Source organism: Zalophus californianus, chromosome 1 (assembly GCF_009762305.2).
Source record: "Zalophus californianus isolate mZalCal1 chromosome 1, mZalCal1.pri.v2, whole genome shotgun sequence".
NCBI lineage: Eukaryota > Metazoa > Chordata > Mammalia > Carnivora > Otariidae > Zalophus > Zalophus californianus.
In genome coordinates this window covers 72297625-72318606 of record NC_045595.1, presented here as the reverse complement: position 1 = coordinate 72318606, position 20982 = coordinate 72297625, and the positions used below count along the sequence as shown (strand labels likewise).

At 44.2% G+C, this 20982-nt stretch overlaps 1 non-coding gene across 1 annotated transcript; it reads left to right on the top strand.

The window, feature by feature from the left end:
• Positions 1–16923: 16923 nt before the first annotated feature.
• On the top strand, positions 16924–17028 carry LOC113919064. Its single transcript, XR_003518802.1, has one exon. It is a non-coding gene; the product is annotated as a U6 spliceosomal RNA (small nuclear RNA).
• The last annotated feature ends 3954 nt before the right edge of the window (positions 17029–20982 follow it).

Sequence of the window (20982 nt, the reverse complement as noted above, 5' to 3'; positions counted from 1 at the left end):
AGACAGAAGACTGCCTTTCCTAATAGACAAGACAGTAAGAACCCATTCTCAGGGCTTTTTTGTCCCTTAGGGAACAATTTCTCTGCCTTTGAACCTCCACTCTCAGCCCCTTGCCCACACTCAACGTTTGGCTCCCAAGAAAAAGACTTATTTCTTTGATAAAAATGGAGGAGGAAGGTCCACGTGACTCTAGTCTCTATTGGCGCCCATGTCCCCAGTGCAAGGGTCCACTGGCTGGACGACTAGACAAGGAGTCCTTCTGGGCCCCAGTCAGTACTGCAACATATAAGACCATGTTCCACGGCCAGAAAAAGCTCTAACAACACACATCCCTAATCACATACACACAGATATGTATACATAAGTGCACACACTCATACACACAGGCACTTCTTCAACTTAGTTTCGAATTAGCTAGTTTCCATTCCAAAGTGACAAAATTCTTATCCCGCCTGAAAGCATTACGGACCCCTTCCTAATGATGTAAACCAACATTTTTTAAATGGTTAAGGTTTAGATTCGTGAAACCACAGAATCTGTCCCATGAGTACGAAAAATTTTCCTCAGGTACATATTGATCCTTAGAAACACAGTTTTATTTTCTCGCACAATTAAAGGGAGATTATGCCACCGGGCCTAAAAAGATGGTATCATTTCTTATCACCAGCATCCAGCAGATAGCTATCTTAATTTAAAAGACCCTAAAGGTCAATGCTTATTTAGTTCTTTGCAATAATCTGTTTTGCCATAATTCTGCTTTCCTACTTAATTCCCTTATCTTAGAGCAGCATTTTCCAATTTGTGTTTTACAGAACAATAGATCCACAAGGTGTTAATAAGTATCCCTGGGGTGGTGAAAAATAAGTGGCTCTATAAGCAAATAAGTTTGGGGAATCCTAGGCTAAAGAAAATTAAGTTTCTTTACTATAGGACTTCTCAGGACCTTGAATAGGCTACTGTGTGTTATAACTGGGTGGAGCAACCAGGATTAAAGAGGTAAGTTTGTAATGTGCATGGCATGGAAGCTGATGCCCAGTAACAACCAATCGATGTTAGCTTTTATAATTACTAGCAGTCATGATTAGAGGTTTCCCCAAGCTGACATGTTAAGGGCGCCTTCCTTCCATAGACCAGCACCCTGGATTTAATGTTCCATGGAACACATGCCGGGGAAGGCTAACCTAGCTCACTCCCTATTAATATTTAATAAGTATTGTACTCATTTCTGTGAGCAAAGAAATAAGGTAAAATATAGCACCGTGTAGAAGTGCACAATATAAAAAAGGATGTTACTACAGATTTTGGAAGCATTTAGTCCTAATTACTTTATGTCTACCTAAAAATGGGTACATCCATGCATATGGATTATTTATTAAGGGAAGGACTTTTGGAACATAGAGAAATCCACGGGTTACATCCGTTAGTCATTCATTCATCCATTCATTTATTAAAATACACACACACACACACATATATATATATACTTATAATCTATAACAGGAGGGCTTGTTCTATATAAAATATCATTCTAGGCCCTAGGGCTAAAACCATGTATCAAATACACTACATCCCTGCCCGCGTGGAGTTTTACATTCTAGTGGGGAAGAGAGATAACACACAGATAAATAAGTAAATATATAATATGTCAGTATGAGTGCTCTGGAGAAAAATAAATCAGGGTAAGAGGATTAGGGAGTGCCAGCATGGTGGTAGTGGTATGTTATCTTAAATAAAGGAGCCAGGAAGCCTTCACTGATACCATGATGTTGCAGCAGAGACCTGAAAGTAACAAAGGACAAACCATGCTGGGGATGGAACATGACTGGAGCCTCTGAGTAGTATTGGGAAGAGTTTGGCTGCAAAAAGATCACACTCTCTGCCGAACTGAGATTAAACATGGCAGCCATGGAAGGCAAAGGTGGGAGCAGGGACAGTAATCCAGGCATGAAGCACCCACAGTGGCTTGGACCCAAGACGTAACGGCAGAGAAGCCTCCAGGAGTGAAATTCTTTATGGGAGAAGTAACACCTGTCACGCTGCTCATCCTTCAGCATACCTGCAGAGAGGACGGCTAACACATGAAGGAAGTCTGTCTGTCTTTCTACAACTGAGATGTTCAGCAGCCGTGGGTGATCTTTGTTCAGTGGGTAAGTCAAACTTCAGCTTATTAGCAACCTGCCATTTTCTTCCTACCCAAAGAGATCTGTGCAATCAAGATCTAAATCGAGATGCCGAGTGGATTACCATAGCTACAGGTGCCTGGCAACCAGGATTAGACTGATGGCCATTGATCTATGGGCTCCAGATTCTCCCCAGGGATGTAATGCACTGTAAAGGGCATCCGAATTCCTGAAATAGTCTGAGGCAGAGAGGAAAACATTCAGCTGTCAACTTGTTCTGTCTGAGTGGCCTTTGCCTCCCACTGGGAAGGGGCCAGCTCACAAGCCCGACACCAGATTAAAGCTCTAGGGGTCACTCCTCAGACAGGGGACTACCGGAACTAACCATCAGCAGAAAGTCCCAAAAAATAGAGACAAAGAAACTGGTTGTGAGGACAAAGGAAATGAAGGTAATCAAAAGGATATTTGGCAGGTCAATGCTGTAGTAGAAAGAAGGGAGCAAAGAGTGAGCAAGAAATAGAGTGACAGGGTATAATTCAGGGGTCAGCGGACTATGATCCATGGTCCAGATTGGCCCACTATGCATTTTTTGTAAATGATTTTCATTGGAAAACAGCCATGCTCCATTCATTTCCATATTGTCTATGGCTGCTTCCATGGTGTCATGGCAGAGTTGAGTAGTTCTGAGAGACGATGTAGCCTGCAAATATTTAAATACTTGGCCATCTGCAAAATATCAGGCCTAAGTTGTTCCCAAATGGGCTGGAGGACGGTTGCTTTTCTTTGCTCACCAGAGCAGTGGGCCTGGTTTATGGCACTGAAGCATGGTGGGCCATGAGGAATGCTGAAGAAATAACTGACATGTTTCTTTTTTTTTTTTTTAAGATTTTATTTATTTATTTGTCAGAGAGAGAGAGAGCACAAGCAGGAGGAGTGGCAGGCAGAGGGAGAAGCAGGTTTCCCGCTGAGTGGGGAGCCCAATGTGGGACATGATCCCAGGATCCCGGGATCATGACCTGAGCCGAAGGCAGCTGCTTAACCAACTGGGTCACCCAGACGTCCCAACTGATTCGTTTCAAAGAGATAGCTAACATCGCTTTCATAGTGAGGAAAGATGAGAAGTCCTACAGCAAGGGCCTCAGCGTTTTATCTTGGCTAACAAGAGAGGAGACAGCATCTACGCCTCAGGACCTCACACCACACACAGAACAAAGGAATGACAAGAAATGTGGAAGAGAAAGGAGAAGAAGTGGAGAACTGCATCAGGACTTCACCCCCATCTTAATCAATGTCACTGCTGTGGACTGAATTGTGTCCAAAATTCATATCAAGCTCATGTCGAGGCCCTAACCCCCAGTGTGATGGTATTTGGAGATGGGCCTTTGGGGGTGATTAGGCTTAGATGAGTCATGAGGGCTGGGCCCTCATGATGGAATTCATTCTCATTCCCCTATAAGAAGAGACACCAGAGAGCGCCGCCCCCCTCCTTCTCCCATGGGAGGACACAATGAGAACGCAGCCGTCTGCAAACCAGGACAAGAGCTCTCACCAGAATCTGACCAGCTGGCCCCCTGACCTCAGACTCCCAGTGTCCAAAACAGTAAAACAATACGTTTCTTTCTTTTTTTTTTTTTTAAGATTTTATTTATTTATTTGACAGAGAGATAGAAAGTGAGAGAGGGAACACAAGCAGGGGGAGTAGGAGAGGGAGAAGCAGGCTTCCCGCGGAGCAGGGAGCCCGATGCGGGGCTCCATCCCAGGACCCTGGGATCATGACCTGAGCCGAAGGCAGACGCTTAACAACTGAGCCACCCAGGCGCCCCCAAGACAGTATGTTTCTGTTGTTGAAGCTTCCCAGTCTATGATATTTGTTATGGCAGCTCGAGCAGAGACTAAGACACCCAACTGTCTGACCCTGTAGAGTGACTCTGGGAGCAACTGAGCAAGAGTCACTGCCAAGAGATCACAGAAATATCATATTTCTTCCCCTGTTATATGACTTTCCCAGTCTCCAGGAAAGCCAAATTTCCTTTTATTCTCTTCCAAGCACCCAACCAGGAGATAACCAGGAAAATGGAACAGGTACAAGATGCTGGTTCCAGTTTTCCAAGAAACTCTTCCTAGTTAATTGTCCCTGGACAGCATCCAATGTCCTCCAGGCTTTCCTGCAGTGCTCCCATTTGCTGCTAATTATTTTCTGGAACCAGAACGCTTAGAAACAGGCTCCAAAGAGCTTAAAATAGCCAAGGTATAGAACTTCAAGGATTCTGGTTTCTTTCATTCTTGCAACCTCAGCTTATTAGAGAACAGTGGTGACCACCTAAGTGGTCATCTCTCTTGGGTTGGAGGGTTTCGAGAGATTTTGGACCTTCAATAACTCAAAAAACTGCCCAAGACTTTGGGGGGCGGGGAGTAAGGTAAAATAAGAACCAGATTGTAGCCTCTCTTCCTGCCAAATTACTTTGACTGTACCAAGGGAAGACAGTGAGACACCTGTTATCCCCATGACCTTTCATTGGATAAGCCTCAGAAATACTCTGAAAGTAAAAAAATATATATATTGAGAAGGACAAACATTTTGTTCTACAAGATTCCCCAAACCCTGTGTCTCTTCTGAAAAGCTCTATAGTCAAACAGCTTTTTTATCCTTCTTTGAGACATGGAGTTGAGCTTGGTAAAAATGGCAAAATAATTAAAGACCTTTCTTGAAAAATGTTGGGCCAGGGCCTGAAAATGCACATGACAATGCTAGAATTGTTTCTTGATGCCTTGGTGTGATAGGAATAATTCACCTCTAAAAGGCTGGAACAATTATCTCTGGGGTCTGCAGAATGACCATCTGTCCCCTTTCTGCTCCTAGGGCCACAATGCAATAAGATTAGCCCATCCCACAGGCAGCTAATTTTTCACTTTTGAAGCTCTGTTGGTAATGGTGGTATTTTTGTGTCATAGGTTTTGCTTTTTTTTTTTTTTTTGAGAGTTTTCTGTCCTTAGATCGTTTATTTCTCACACTTACTGTTGTTAAATCTGAAATGGGTCTAGTGGGAGAAGAATGTGCATAGGTTCTGATTTCCCCATGGGGAAAGTAAATGCTGGGCTCACAAGATTGTCCTTTCACTGAGCTGTAAATCAGCGCTGTTTGGAACTTTGCCTCTCCTTTTGAAGACTGGTCAGATTAAAATATATATTCAAATTTAACTGGTCTGAAAGAGGCTAATAGAAAAATTGGCAAACCATGAAGAGGTCAAGAGGCAAGGGAAAAATACATCTGGTCAATAAACATGCTAATAAATGCTAAATTTCACAATAATCAAAATGCAAATGCTAATTGAAATACTAAGATGCCAATTTTTGGCTATCACATTAGCAAATCCTCTTTTTAAAGACAATACCTAAGGTTCATAAAAATAATATCCAAGGGGTCATGAAGGTATGAAGAATTGTAGAATCATGTAATCTCATACAGTAGAGTAAAACTGAAAATTGTTTTATAAAAACAACTTCCTGGAAGGTAACTTGGCATTATATTTAAAAATCTTATAATTCTACATAAAATTTTCACTTTAGACATATATCCCATGAGATTTCACTTTCATAAATGTATCCCAAGGAAATAATATGGATACACAGACTCATAGTGGTGTGGTGGTTAATTTTGTGTCAGCTTGACTGGGCCATGGTGCCCATATATTTGCTCAGACAACATTCTGAATGTTTCTGTGGTGTTTTGGGATGAGATTAACATTCCGATCAGCAGAATTTGAGTAAAGCAGCTATCCCTCCATAATGCAGGTGGGTCTCATCTAATCAGTTGAAGGGTTTGACTGAAACAGAAAAGACTGACCTCCCCAGAGGAAGAAGAAGTTCTGCCAGCAGATGTCCTTTAGCCTTGAGCTGCAATATCAGCGCTTCACTGGGGCTCCAGGCTGCCAGCTCACCTTGGATATTTTGGACTTGCCAGCCTCCATAATCATGAGAGCCAATTTATTTTAAAATCTCAAATTTTATAGATTAGATAGATAGATAATAGGTGAATAATGGGTAGCTAGAACAGATAGATGGATGGATAGATGATTGGATGGATAGATAGATGATATAGATAGATAGATAGATAGATAGATATCCTATTGGTTCTATTTCTCTAGAGAACCCTGACTAATTTAGTAGGCAATAAAAAAAAGTAGCTTTATTATCTTCAACTCTGCACCTTCAAACCACTGCATGGGGCTGATTCATCCTGTCCCTTGAGGGAAGCTGGAGTGAACTCCATGATATTTGTGGTCATTTTTATGTAATAAAAAATCCTCCCATCACTCCTAGTCACAGAATAGACTAGCTTCCATTTTGTGTTGACTCTCAGGTCATAATAAAAGCTCCAAATGTCATCTAAAATTCAAATTCCTTTCCTCCTCCATCCTGGCCTGCTGCAGCCTTGAAGTCTGCAATATGTAGAGGTTGTGGTTGGCTTCTTCTCTGTTTCCCCAGTCCTGCCTTCTCGCAGCCTCCTCGTTCACTAGGCTGCCTCCTGTTCCTCCAGAGTTGGCGTGGGAGGGAGCAGAGGGAGAGGCCAGGTGAAGGAAAGAGCTCACCTGGGAGGCATGAACACAATGGCACATCAGTTTCCACGCTCTGGAAGCTGTTGAGATTGTCCTCCTCGTGGGGGCACATTCATGGATTCTTCAGGAACGGGACAACTTCTCCTCCACCTCAGCCCATCATTGAGATCATTTGCCTGCTTTTCCTTAGCATGGACAGTGCTTCCCCACTGCACCCCCAGGCGACCCCTACAAGTCCCTGCCTTTCCATAGGCCATTCCTCACGGACTTCCTCTTTCCCTTCCCGCTGCCCCTCCTCACGTGGCCTTTGGCTGCTTCTTTCTCCCAGGTGGCCTGAGGAGGTAGACATCATTCATGCCCTCAGGGCAGTTAGGCAGCCTTTGCCTCTGGCCTCTAGGTTTTTCCAGGTGAGGTTCTGAGGGCAGCACACACACATTTCTAAGCATTCTCTCTTGGGTAGGTCTGCACTTTCTTGCAAGTCCTGCTTAGGTGGCCCTAGCTAGCACCTCACTCTGGAATGCACCCCCTCAGCTGGAACACAGAGAAGACCAGCACTATACCATATTTGTATACAACCTCCAGACACAGGAAGGTAATCTCTGTTCCATACATGTTGGAAGTTAAGTCTCAAAGAAATTTGTTGCCTTTTCTAAGATCACACAACCCGTCGATGACAGAGCATGAATTTGAACGAATGATTGTCCGACTCCAGCTCAAGCTCTCGGTGCCATACCACTGTCATCTTCAAGAAAGGGTTTCCGAGGAGAGTTGGCCTTATAATGACCCCCATTCTCTCCCAAAGCATTCCTTTAGTTCATTGATCCAAAATATGGGGCTTGGGGTAGAGTGCACCCCCACGTGAGCCCATGGGAGCCCTTGGGAGGTAGACAGTATGCTCTCCATGGGAGCCTGCAGATCTCCAGCGCAGCCCAGAACCCCATGGCTTGGCAGTTCCCCATCAGAGCCAGGAATGGCATAGTCCACACACCTCAATCTCCTGATGGATGCGAGGAAGGCACGATGTGAGCCCCGAACATTAGTACGTGTTTATAAAAGTCATTATAAGCATCTCGGAGAATGAGAAGAAAAACAAAGCCGCTCTATTTACAGTGGGGGAAAGAGGAAGAAAGCCCTTCCAAGACTATGCTTAATCATACTTCTGTATAGGGACGGGAAAATTACCCGTAAATCTTTCCTTCCTGTTTGATACAAAGCTGATGGATCTTCCCTTTGGAGATGGATGCCTCTAAGTCCCTAATGGCTGCAGGAGAGAGCGGGGGGGGGGGGGGGGGGGGGGGGGGGGGGGGGGGGGGGGGGGGGGGGGGGGGGGGGGGGGGGGGGGGGGCCTGCATTCCGGTGCCCGCCCTGCTGGGAAGCACATCAAAGCAGCTTTGTTTTTAAGTGGGACACACCCGCCCAACTGACCCAACCCCAGGCCCTTTTGGATCCTCTTTCTCTCTCTGTGGAATCTGCAGTCAGCTCTGCAGCTGACCCCGGAGGTCACCCAGGCAAGCACTTTCCTGTTGGAAACTTGTTCGGTTGGTGCATTTCCACTGCCTCTGAGTCATTATCCTCCAGCCCTGACATGGACACCCCCATTAGATGGAAGAGCTCTACTCTCCCCGCCATCCGAAACAAAGGCGGCAGTTTTTGTTGTTGTTTAGATCTGCTTTCAGCTGTTAAAAATAAAAACCTATGTTGTGCTTTTTTTCTTATGACAAAAGCAATACGTGCTTGTCATGAACATATTCAAACAGTGCAGATAAGCAGGATGAAGAAATGAAAAGCACCCATTATTGCATCAAACGAAGAATAAGCACGGTGAGTCTTGTTGGAATACACCTTTCCAGACTTTTTTCTCTGCAGAGATCTATCCATTTAGGGTCGCAAAAGGAGACCACACTGAGCACCCTGGTGATGAACTTGCTTTTTTGCATTTGGCACTACGTTGAGAAAATGTTCCCACGTCATTAAGTATTCTGCACGATTTTAAAAATGTTTTGCAATATGAATAAAGCTTGGTAGTTTGAGTCTCAATATAAAAGGAGTTCACATTTGAAATTTCATAGCCTTTGCTCTGGCCGCTGCTCTCCTGGGGACACTGCAGAAATATTACAGGTCAATCAGAATGATGCACCCTTGATTTTTTTTTTCCATTGGAAAAATAAGGACATTGCTAACGTTCTTTATTTTATTTTATTTTATTATGTGATGTTAATCACCATACATTACATCATTAGTTTTTGATGTAGTGTTCCATGATTCATTGTTTGCATATAACACCCAGTGCTCCATGCAGTATGTGCCCGCTTTAATACCCGTCACCAGGCTAACCCATTCCCTACCCCCCTCCCCTCTAGAACCCTCAGTTTGTTTCTCAGAGTCCACAGTCTCTCATGGTTCCTCTCCCCCTCCGATTCCCCTCTTCATTTTTCCCTTCCTACTATCTTCTTTTTTTTTTTTCCAACATATGATGTATTATTTGCTAACGTTCTTTTAAACAACATGTAGCAGTTATGACTGTTACTGGTTCAGGGAGCTTCACAACACTCAGGTACAAATATGTTCCCATCTCTCTTCTGCCTTCAAATCAAATTAGAAGAGGCCCAAGCCCTTGCCACCAGCATCTCCTGCTCCCACTACCATAACGGAAGTGATGCTGATTGTCTCTGCCCTACCTCGAGAACCTGCCTACCTGTGAACTATTGAGACAAAACACAGACCTTGAGGTCACAGACCTTGGAAGACAAGGGTCAGCCTGAATTCCCCACCAACTCAGGAAGTACTAGGGTCTCCCCAGCCATCCCCACCCCTGCTGTCTTTGCTTCGCACCATGACCTTTGGTGCTCCAGTGCCAATGGATGATACTAGCCGATTGGTGGGATGCCAACCCCCAGCATGGGCCCACTCCCAGCATGGTGGCCTGTGAGAGAGGAAGCATCCAGTCTCTCTCCTGCACCCTCAGCAACAGACACCCCTTGCTGTCCTCAACCCTTTCACTCCTGCAGAGAGCCATTCCTCCCATGGCTCCAGGCAGGGGAACCAGGTCAGAAATGGGTTCAGGCGCCCATGGCTTGCCAACCAGAACCATCACTTATTCCATTTTCCTCCCCCAAGGAGCCATAGCTGCACATCTGGAATCCATCATCTTCCTTCTCAACACTGGAAGTACAGAAGATTTAGTCCACTCCCCTTCTGTTCAGTAGGACATCGGGGTAGTGATTGAGGGATTCAGGCCCTCAGAACAAAGAGCCACACAGGCAGCTTTGCCTCTGACCCTGGAATATGAATGTTGCTGCCTCTCTGCCTTCAAAACGTTGGGGAGTGCTAACGCAGAAGGAGAGACCAGACCTCCCTCCAGCATCCGGGAGGAAGAAAAGGCTGTTTATTCATGATGGGGAAAGGAATAATCATCCTACCTCACTTTTTATTCTCTAGCCCAAACACAAGCAAGGAAACTGTTTCGAGCTTCTTGCTAAAGCAGTGAAAAACAAAACCCTAGCTACATTTTAAGTGGGTCACCCTGCTGTAGAGCAAAATTAATCTTCAATGGATCACTCCCTTTTGCTTTAAATGAACAATTACTGATTGTCTTCAGGAAAACCACCTGGTGCCATGGAAAATCCCCCCGGGGCTGGAATCAGAAAACCCAAGCTCTTCTTTCCCTGTCACTAATTCCCAGGAGGACTTTGAGCCAAGTATTAAACCCTCTGAAACCCCATTTCTCTCTCTCCCTGAGACTGGACTTGATGGTGAACCTTAATGGCCAAAGTCCGTTAGCCAAGAGTCTCTGCTTCCCTGGACAGCGCTTAACAGTTTTACTACCAACATTCGCCGGAGCAATTCATTTTTCTGTGCATTTTTATTTTATAATTTCCAGGAAAACCTAAAAATCCAAATACTTGCTCAATAATGTGGGACTCACTAAAATACTGTGGTTAAGTGACACAGTGGATTTACTATAATTTACTATCTATATGACCGAGCAAGCTGTTAGCTTCTCTGAAATTCAGCTTCCTCAACTATAAGAATAGTTAGCACAAATTCCATAGGCCCTCAGTGTTCAAGTATATGAACTCGATAAAACTTCACAATTGCTACTCTAGAAGGTAGGTACCATTATTATCATCAGTCTTATGAGTGAGGAAACAGGCATGAACAGGTAAGTGACTTTCCCAGGGTCACACAGCTAAGAAGTGACAGAGCCAGGATTTAGCCCAGGCACCTGGTCCCAGAGTTCACCTGCCTAAATGTTTGTCACACCACCTGTGGCATTGAGACAAGGCGTGGTAAGCGAGGCTGACGTCCTATGATTGTTGAAGGGGTTAAATGTATACAAGACACTGTACCAGACACACACGAAGTCCTCAATTTATGAGTCAGTATTACTATGTTATTATTTTCTAGATGAATCTGATAAAGCATTTTGCTGCCAGTTGAAAATTATAAGAACTCTGTGGCGACATAGAGAAACCCAACTACGACACAACGCATAGTGAAGAAAACGTTAATATAAAGGGGTGTTATGGGGCGCCTGGGTGGCTCAGTCAGTTAAGCTTCTATCTTCGGCTCAGGTCTTGATCCCAGGGTCCTGGGATCGGGCCCCACATCAGGCTCCCTGCTCCGCGGGAAGCCTGCTTCTCCCTCTCCTGCTCCCCCTGTTTGTGCGCCAGTCTCTCTCTGTCAAATAAATAAAATCTTTAAAAAATAAATAAATAAAAAATAAAGTGGTATTATGTTTGGACCGTGCCTGTGTACAAACTACGTTCACATTCATTCAGCCAGTTATTGCTCTACAGCAAACAATAAGCACATACTTCCCCTAGGTTAGCAGATCCACGCATTGAGACAGGGCTGACCTGGGCAGTTTGGCATCATGCTGCAATCCTCTGATGCAGACTGGACTCAGGTCTGCTCCACCATGCCCACTGCCAGCCTCATGACACCCCAGTAATCAAAGTCATCATAGGTCGGAGCCCAAAGGAAAGGAATGAGAAAGAAGGCTCCACACCCCATGAGGCCAAAGCAAGGCACGTGGCCTAGCCCTGTATCCACTGAACAGGAAAGGTGGCTTTTCCCATGAAAGTGGAGGTGAGGAAGTAAATATTTTTAAACAACAATTTGTTACAAAAAGGACCAGATGGAACCAGAAGACAAGGAGAATATTTTATCTTCTTGTCTTTCCAAAATCACGTTTACTTTTTTGTTGTCTTTAAGACCAAAGGAGGAAAACAAAAGGAAACTTCAAGAGTCTGTCCTAAAAGAAAAGGCTAAAAGGAAAGATTGCACTAAGTAACATTTGTTCACTCACTCAGCAAATATCTGGGGCCCTGCTTTGCTCCGGGAAAATCATGGCCCCGGTCCTCAAGCGACTCACAGTTCAGTTCATGAGCGATAGTGGTAATGATTATGATAATTATAATAATAGCCAGCATTTATTAAGTGTGCCATATCCCAGGTGCTGTGCTAAGTCATTTGTATAGTGTAACCTCTTATAATCCTATTGCAAAAAGTCTATAAAAGAGATCATTATAATCCCTTTTTATCGAAGAGAAACTGAGGCACAGAGAGGTCAATAATTTATGAAAGGTCACCCAGCTAGCAAGTGGCACAGCTGGAACTCCAAAGGGCAGTCCAGTTGTAGACCCTAAGCCCTTCGCTCCTCATTCCCACACGGTGCCCTAACCCGCCCCAGCAAGCCCTCTCCCAGTCCCTGAATTAAAGGATCACCAACACAAAGTTAGTTGGCAAATGCAAAGCCTCCTCTTTCAAATGTGGACTTAACGCATTAGATCTCCCTGGCAGAGATGGGCAAGGGGTGCCAGGCTTCAGCAAAGAAAACTTCCGGTGAGCTTGGAGAAGACCACAATGTTCATTTTCTAAGTGAAGGGAAGCTGAGTAAAGCCACTGGGAGGGCGGTAATCAGCTTTTCTCAGCCTCAAATGGGAACAGTACAAATAAGGGCCTGCCCCACAGCATCAGGGAACTGAGGCAAAAGATAACAGTTCCAGGTAACAGGGACTTTTTGCATGGAAAGAGCCTACCAAGGGGGGGTGGGTGGCTGGGGGCAAAGGATCCCTTTCACAGAGGCAGTGTGGTAAAGCAGGTCAAGCAGCGGGGGCAAGGTACGGATGGATGAGATACGCTTTCAAGACAACACAGAATTCCATAACTATTTTACTCCGCAGTTTGAGGAATCCACCAAAGCCCAGTCCAGACCACCAAATTATACCTTCCTTCTCGACTTCCTAAGCCTGTCCAGACCACCCTGGAGCCCGTTCTTGCACAGCCTGGATCTGTGATGGCAGGTAAGAAAAAATTCGCCTCCCACCTCCATCCCCCAAAACCAAAACCAAACTCCGGAACAGGGAGCCACCTGAACAATGCCATGGAACTCAGCTATTTCAAATACAATGACAATATTTCATACCTCCGTAGCTCAGCCTGGGAATGCAAATAAAATCCAACAGCCAGCAAGGAGAGCGTTTGATGAATCAAGGAGGAAGGAGCTTTTTTGTTTGTAAGTGTCCGATTCAACCCATCACAAATGACCTGACAAAAGCAGCTGATGAAAGAAATGGCCCAGTGGAAGCTGCAGACAGCCCTTCCAGAGAAATCTGCGAGTAGCTCACCAACAGTTCCCTTCCCTCAGAAATAATGGCCAATCATATTAAGTACACTAACAGAAAAATCAGGGTCTGACTCTCCCAATAAAACTGGGTCACTCTTCACCTGAGCGGGCCCTGCGAAGCTGCTAACTCCCAGCCAGGATACCTGATTAACAACCTGGAGAACCTGGCAAAAATCCCATTAGCCTGGACGAATGGATTTCCAGCTATATCAGCCCTCGCATTACTGACAGGAAGAAAATGAAGAGATTAAAGAAGTAAGATTTCTGAGAGAGTTTTGTAATGCTCCGCCCCCCCCACACACAGGCTCAGTACCGGGAAAGGCACTGATATTTGTGGAGCCCCCCCCGCCCCGCTCTGGTTCTGTCGTTTCCTAATGCGGGAAGCCCTGGACAATTCCAGAAAGGTGGGAATGGAAGGCATCTGGGAGAATGAGGAGAACTTCCCTGGAAAAGGCTGTGGAGGAGGCATCAGGGGGTGGCCCTATGAATACCTCCCTCTTGTCTCCTGGTCTCTTTGTTTTACTGCTTCCTCTCTTCTCTCTTGATAATCTTATCATAACTCCTGTCAGGATGTGACCTTACAGTCAATTCTTGCAAAGGTACCACTTTAAAAAAGAATGGGATCTGGGGCCCCTGCTCTAGGTTAAGCGTCTGGTGAAAGATGGAGGCCACATTCTGCAATGAGTGTAAGGATTTTGTTTACTTCAGAGTGAGGGTGTCCAGGAGTACACGGAATAAGGAGTGGGGGTGATGTGGGGTGGGGGTGGGGGGTGAGAGGAGAGAGCACAGAGCCTACGGGGATGAAACAAAAACCAAAGACAGGGCAGGAGGCGGGGCATTCTACATGGTGTACGTGATAGCTAAGTGAGGTGAGCCAGTCACAAAAGGACAAACACTGTATGATTCTCCTCATCTAAGGAACCTAGAGTCCAATTCATAGAAGCAGAAAGTAGAAAGCTGGTTGCCAAGGGCTGGGACTGGTGCCATGGAAGTTAGTGTTTAGTGAGTATGGAGTTTCATTTGGGAAAGATGAGAAAGTTCTGGAGATGGATGGTGGTGATGGTTGCCCAACAATGTGAATGCACTTGAAGCCACGGGTTGTATCCCTAAAAATGGTTAAAATGATCAATTTTGTGTTATATGTATCTTATCACACATGCAATTTTTTTTTTTTTGACAGTATGGTGTGGGGGCAGGGGTTGGTCTGCTTATGTGGAAGACCTAGTCTGACAAGAAGCAGATTCAGGGTCACTCTGAAATTCAGGGGCCAGGGGAACAGGAGGCAGGGAGGGGTGGGGTGCCCTGGACCCCGGGGACTCTCCAGGAAATGCCCTTCTCAATGGTGGCTGAACTTGGGAAACTGGACTCTTCCCAAGTGACTGAGGGAGGATGAGTCCTTTATTCTAAACCATCCTGAGTGTACAGAAGACATCCTCCATTCCTACTCATCCAAGAGTGGGAATTAGTAACAAACACGAATGCCCTTCCCTAGAGGAACCCCCTCAAGGCCATTCTAGGAAGCCTGGGAATAAACACGGACCATGTTGAGGTTGAACTGCGGTGATGCTCCCTCTTTCAGATCAGCAGGGAAACAGCTAGCAGATCTGACCCGTGGAGGTCACTCAAACTCTGTGCAAGAAAGCAAAAGAGATTGTGGGACCCAGCACTCCAGCTGCGGATGAGCCCTGATGAATGAGGCTAGGCGGAGTGCGCGTGGCGGGCCAGCGGGGGCTGCCCCAGGTCGGGCACGGTTCAGACGTAGCCTGGGAACCGCTGTCCAGCCTCGAAAAGGAGTTTGGGCTGGCGGCTCCCGGAGGCATCCTGTTTGCTACAGGCAAGCATCTTTTCTGTGGGTTATTTTTGGCGCCGGCCTTGGCTTGTTTTTCTTGGTGCTGCTTCTTGGCTCGTAGCATTTCTTCCCTGGTTTATTAAAAACTGAGATAAATCACCTAATAAATCTTTGTTCCGTTTTTCCCTTCCACCCTCTTCGACAGTTGCCCAAGTCACGAAGTTGTATCTTTCCCTCAGCAGGAGGCTAACAAAATAGAAACATATAGATCAAGCAAACAAAGAGAAAAATCTTTAATTATTCAAAAGCCTCCCACTTCGGGGACTAAATTTACTTGCCTCGGTTTGACTTAAAAAGGCACAGCAGCCCCTGACATCAGCCCCTGCAGGCAGGTCGGTCTCGCTTTGCGTGATGGACGGGAGCACAAATCAACAGCCTTCCCTGATTGGCTGGACAGTTACTGGGAGCACTCCTCACCCTTCGGTTTTAGAGCTTCCCTTCCTCCACCCATATACACAAACCTCTGCTCCCAACTATCCTTCAATTTCTTAAAATCATTGAGTCCCAGAATTCGGGCATTTGAAAGGAACTCAGCATCCGCAAATAGAAGCCCTTTTTTCTTCATCACACAGGATTCTGAGGCTACTAGTCTGAGGCTATCTCAAGGACATCTAGTCTGACAACGACTCTCCCCATCAGAGGTCTTCTAATTCACACAAAAATCGATTTAGGACCCCACTCGTATTATATCCGTACTTGCATGAGGACTTTGCTCATTTAATTATATATTTTTAAAATTTTCAACTTTTATTTATTTTTTGAAAAGGCAATCTGTTCACCTGATTGGTAATTTGAAAGATAAAAAGAAAAGATAATCCTATCTAATAGACATCGAGTTCCCTTCCCGAGAGGCAACAGTTAATTCCTCGACTATCCTTCCTGAGATAGTATATCCGTGTGTGTGTGTGTGTGTGTGTGTGTATACACACCTAAGTATAGGAAGTATATATGTTATATATATACAAGTACAGTGAGTCTATATATTATATAAATATGCTTATATTTATATACTTATATATTATATAAATATACTTAAGTGTATCTATATATAGTATATATAGTACTTACATATAGTATATAGTACTTAAGTATATTAAGTATATCCATATATAACATATAAAATAGATATATATAGATATAAGAGATATATAATAGATTATATAATACATATACTTAAGTATATTAAGTATATCTATATATAATATAAGATATATATAATAGATAGTCTTAAGTATATTCCTTTCTTCCCCTTTTGTACACAAATGCTTTTATGCTGGTCTGCATCTGCACCTTCATATATTTTGCAGATCTTCCTGTACCAAGCTTCATTCTTTTAGCGCCATGGTATTCCATTATATGGATGTATTATTAGGGGAAATTCTGGTTGCTTCCAATCTTTCTTATTACCAATAATGCTGCAGTGAATAATCTTGTGCTCATGATATTTTGCACCATTATTACTTTAGGATGGACTCCCTGAAGTGGAATTGCTGGACCCTTGGGTATGTGCATTTGCCATTTTGATTGCTATTGCCAGGTGTCCTCCACTAACTTATTTTCTTACCAAGAATGTATAAGACTGCCTGTTTCTCTATAGCCTCACCAACAGTATGTTATCAAACTTTTTGACTTTGGCTGTATTTATTTATTTACTGGTTTCTCTCTCTGGTTTCATCCCCTCACTAGGATCGGAGCCCATTATGGTTCCTCAGAACCTAACATGATATCTGGCCCATAATAAATTCTCAATAGATATTTGATAGTGCTTTTTTAACAGCATATACTATACACTAAATCAGAATGATACAGAGAAGATCGGTATGGGCCTTGTGCAAGGATGACACCGAAATTCGTGAGGCATTCCATGCTTTTAGAGAATATATCATTTTTTTTAGATTTATTTATTTATTTTAGAGAGAGAGAGCACACAAGCAGGACGGGCAGAGGGAGAGGGAAAGAGAAAATCTCAAGCTGACTCTACGCTGAGCCGGGAGCCCAACACGTAATTCAGTCTCACAACCCTGAGATCATGACCTGAGCTGAAACCAAGAGTCAGACGCTTAACCAACTGCACCACCCAGGTACCCCAAGAATATATCTTAAATGTTCTCACCACCCACACACACAAAAAGGTAATTACATCAACTGGTGGAGGTGTTAACTAATCTTATCGTGGTAATCATTTCTCAGTATATACGTGTATCAAATCATCGTTGTACACCTTAAACTTAGACAGTGTTGTAGATGAATAATATCTTAATAAGCTGGAAAAAAGTGAATCCCTCCAATAAATAAATAAGCCAACAAACAAATATTTGAGAAATACATGAATGAGCAAATGAATTATAGTTCTATGTATATGGATTGTAATTATATAATTATAATCTTTAAATCAGAATTAGAAACCATGGCCCTCAGTTCTTCTGTTCTGTGAGTTTGGGTATGCTGCATTTTCTTTTATTTAAATGCGGCCCCCTTGTACACATGCCCTGAAAGCTTTACAAATTCTTAGAGACAGAAGATTTATCTCATTCCTCCTCCTCCACTGCCCATGTTATTGGAAGTTCAGAACACTGAAATGTTCTCTTTCAGGAGTATTTTGTTTCAAACATCTGGTGATGACTGCCTTGTTAAAACAGAAAATAAAATCAAACGTGAAAAGTCTCATCCACCTCCAAGGAGAGTTCTAGAGTGGGATGGCCCTTCAGAGCAGTCCCAAGTAGGGATGAAGGGGCCAGGCTTGTAGACCGCCATGGGTCAGTCACTAGATTTGCCCTATCCCTAGGAGAAGAGAATGTCCCTGGGCAAGGCAGCCCTCTTGGGTAGAAGTCATTCCAGCTGGAGACCATCTGCCGGCATCATTCCCAGAAGCTGGAGAAATAGTCCTTCATTCCTGAAGGGGGATCCTGGTCATGGTTTGCCTGAAATGATGGGCAGGTTTTCTCCCCAGCTTGGCCAGATGCTACCCTGAATCTTTCCTACTTTCCATTCATGACAGACCATAGCGGTACTTCAAGATGTTAATCCTCAAATGATAACGGCTGCACACCCTCCCCTCACACATCCTCCAGGTGGATCATTCTCCTTCCTTCCATTGCACAATGGCCAGCAAAGAGATTCATCATCCAAAGAAGTGGTTAAGCTATAGGAAATCACGTCTGGAGATCAAGCTTGAATCTGTAGCTGCAGCTTTCGGGTGGTACCATGCCAACAGCCAAAAACACTATGGCCATGTGAGGAAATGGCCCACACAGATATTCACTCTCCCTGTCACAGGGCTCGGAGAATGGCAGAAGGTGTCCCAGTGTCCTTTGAGAGCTAGCCATTCCCAAAACAAACACTCCCATAAAATCAGGACACCTGCCCAAGCATGTAAAGACTCTATGCTAGGAGAGGTATAGGGGAAAAAAATGTTTGGGAGAGTATCAACTTGGACTTGAAAGAAATACATCTTTCCACGAGATGGCTTTCAAAATCATTTTTTTGTTTATTTTATTTGGGGTTTGTTGCCGTTAGTGTGGGTCTAACCATGTTTATGATCTGGAACTTTAAGATCCAGAGAAGTTGTGCTTAAATACACAGCAGGAAGAAACCAGAGCCCTGCCTCGGGTTTCCGTGAAGAAGGTTTCAGTAAGTGCTCAACGTCACCTCTATCTTCCTGTGTTCACAGATTATCTGACAGTTCTTGACCCACACGTGAAACTTGTCCTCCCCCTCGATGTCCATAAATTAAAACTCTCACACAAGGCCTTGTGGCTTCTCATAGACAACACTGAAGCTCTGGGAGGAAGATGAGGGAAGAGGTGATATTTCAGGAACTCAAACAATTTGATTGAACCTGTGTTAGTGCACTAGAGCTGTCATAACAGAGCACCACAGACTGGGTGGCTCCAACAACAGAAATTTCTTTTCTCCTAATTCTGGAGGCTAGAAGTTCAAGATCAAGGCGTCAGCAGGGTTCACTTCTCCTGAAGCCTCTCTCCTTGACGTGTGGATGACTGACTTCTCTCTGTGTCCTTACATGGTCTTCCTCTGTCCATGTGTCTGTGTTCTCATCTCCTCTTCTTATCGGACACCAGTCATATGGGATTAGGGCCCACCCTAATGACCACATTTTCACTTAATTACCACTTAGAAGGACCTATCTCCAGATACAGTCACATTCTGATGTACCAGGGGCCTGGGATTCAACATATGAATTTCGGGGGACAGAATTCAACCCCTAAAATACCCTGCCTAAGCTTGTCCATCCTTAAATGGTCCTCCAGTCACTCTGCCACCATGGGGTGGCTGCCTCTCCCACACTCTTCTCCAGCCCGAACACATCTCACTTTTTTCCAGTGTCACAGACTTTGCCTGTAAAGGGCCAGACAGTAAATATGTTAAGCTTGCAGGCCATATGGTCTCTGTCCCACTACTCAACTCTGCCATTGCAGCAGCAAAGCCATAGATAATATGAATAGATGGATGTGGCTGTGTTCCCATAAAATTTTATTTATGGACACTGGAATTTGAATTTCATATAATTTTCCCAAGTCATGAAATATTATTTTGATTTTTTTTCCAACAGTCAGAAATTTTAAAACCATTCTTGGATCATGGGCCCTAGCAAAATAGACAAGGGGCCATATATTTTTGGCTGGCGGGCTGTGGTTGGACAGCACCGCCCTATGCTCTTTCTCTCATGTCACTCTTCTTCAGTGTCTCCTGCAGTGCCTAACTCTCTAGACACACCCCAGTCCCTACCAGGTTCAGCAAGGTCATTTCCAGCACAGAGGCAGTTTCCTTCCTACTAGGAATTCTGGTGCCAGCCGATAGTAATAAATTACTTAGCTCTGATACCTCCTCTGGATTAAAAACATGTCTTTTTCTTGCTGTTGTAGAACCAACCAGACCATGACTCACATTGCACCACTAAATAATTCACTTCATGCACTGTTATAGAGAACTTTCTCAAGTGTTTTCTGGGTGCCACACACTGTGCTAAGGGCTCTGCAGAACCAATATATTTGCACAGAAACCTCATGACATAAAATATTATTATCTACATTTTGCAGATAAGAAAACTAGGGCTCAGTGAAGTTGAGTAAATATTTCGGGGTCACACGGCTAATAAGTGATGGGAGTAAATTTGAAACCAGGGCTCTCTGTCTCCAAATCCAGACTCTTAGCCAATGATGCTACACTGTTTCCGAGTGTTTCCTTTCTCCTTTGGGGACTATGCATGGTGATATTGGGGCATAAGAATTCTATGGCAGAGACAGCAAATTGCCCACAGAGTATCCAGCCTTTTTTCATTACTAATAGAACCCTAATTCTATTTAGGATAATAATATGCCCAGCCAGAAAGGCACATTTGCCAGCCCCTCTTGCCCAGGGAGATGTAAGCAGGTCATTAGATGGCATTTTCTGATAAATTCTTTCAAGGGGAATGACTCACCTGGTATGCACACTCTCCCATTCTTCCCACTTGAGATATGAACATGATGGCTGGTGCCTTGGCAACTATCTTGAGCTCCTATCGGGGGAAAAAGATCACATTATAAGAATAGACATAGTGGATTTCTAGGAGCCTGAGTCTCTATTCATGGAGTTATCACTTCAGCCCTCAATTGCCCACCTTAGGACTTCTTTTTAGGTCAGAAAAATAAAACCCTTAATTATTATTTATGTCACTATGTTTCAGTTCTCTATTACTCATGGCCAAAGGCGATTCTTATCTGATATAAGCCCTCTCTAAACCTCACTTCCATAACTACCCTTAGAGGACTCACTCTTTAGCATCACTCAATACTGGGCTTCTTGCTTTAGAAGACTCAGAGGGCC